At 37.3% G+C, this 1475-nt stretch overlaps 1 pseudogene; it reads left to right on the forward strand.

The window, feature by feature from the left end:
- Nucleotides 1-294: 294 nt before the first annotated feature.
- On the forward strand, nucleotides 295-448 carry LOC125997786 (uncharacterized; annotated as a pseudogene).
- Nucleotides 449-1475: the final 1027 nt, after the last annotated feature.

Here is a 1475-nt window from a genome sequence, read left to right on the forward strand (position 1 = left end):
AAAGAGAAAAAATGACATTATAAAATTGTGGCTTGCTTTGATCCAGTTATAATATAGAACTTTGAGTTCCTCTAGGAGAGTGGGTGCATGGATGGTGAAATATGGAGAAATGAGAGACCACACAAGATTATGCTGGAGAATAATGTCTTCTAATTTTAATGTGAAAAATAAAGGGTATACATGGGGGATTTTGCCAGTCACAGGTATGAAAAGAATGTTCACATTTGTTTTGTACTACATATCTATCTTGTAAATGGAGGCTTTATCAGTATACATAGTTTGATCTACAAAAATGTACTTACCTGGCAGGGGAGATACCATGATCACGAAGGTGGTTTTCCCAGGGTGAGCCTTATCCGGATATGCTGACCCCTGCGATTTCCCCAAATGTGGGAAACTCAACTGCATAATTTGTGGTAGTGGGGGACTGCGTTCGTGCTCTCCCCTGAAAAAAAAAAGTTCATCTGGCCTTAGGGGGCAAGATCTGATAAATACATTTCAAGTAAGAGTCCATCTCAAAGCAGTTCCTGTCTGGCTAGTTCCTGGATGTCAGCACTGATATAGATTGGGGGATTTTTCAAGAAGCTGGGTTTCCCTATAAGCATCCTATTTCTGAGGGAAGAGGTTTTTGTATTAGGGGCAAATAAAAGAGACAAACTTATCTGAAATGAATGTAAATAGATAAAAGTTCTCAACATCCCAATGTTATATCCTGTTCAAACCTTTTGGATGGATATATTCTGAGATGAAAATTAGTAAGAACTCAAAGTCTTTTTAGAGATGTCCCCCAAAGCATACCATTCCTTTCTGTTTAAAAGTGCAAGGGCATTTAGAAGACAAAGGAATAGAAGTTGTTTAGATACCTTTGGTGCTGAGTTTTTTAGGTAAAGAGAAATTGAATCAAGGCTATATTTGTCTGTAAAACTCTTATGTTTGAAAGTAAAAAGCACAAATATATATACACTTAATACAGCAGAAGGGAGATTCATATTTAGGCCAGAAAAATGTTTGTTACTAAGCATAAGAAATATCACCTTCACTATCAAAAATCTTGGTCAGCCATTCATGCTGAGGAAATACTTCTCAATGGGCCTTCTAATGAGATTTCTTTAATTTGTTTGTTTTGGGGGCCACACCTGGTGATGCTCAGTGATTACTCCTGGCTATGTGCTCAGAAATTGCCCCTGGCTTGGGGGAACCATATGGGACACTGGGGTATCTAACTGAAATTCATCCTAGGCACTCTACTTCTATCCTATCACTCTGACTCTTCTGATGAGATTTCTAATAGAGAGTGGGGGTGATACAACTGAATTTACAATTGTGCCTAATAAAGTCAAGTACCTTGGAGTCAACTTAAGTAAAGAGGTAGTAGACCTATACAAAAAAAACAAACAAAAAACAAACAAAAAAAACCTATGAAACACTGTCACAAGAAGTAAAAGAGGGTATAAAGAAATGGAAATATATACCCT

This window comes from Suncus etruscus, chromosome 19 (genome assembly GCF_024139225.1).
Source record: "Suncus etruscus isolate mSunEtr1 chromosome 19, mSunEtr1.pri.cur, whole genome shotgun sequence".
NCBI classification, from domain to species: Eukaryota; Metazoa; Chordata; class Mammalia; order Eulipotyphla; family Soricidae; genus Suncus; species Suncus etruscus.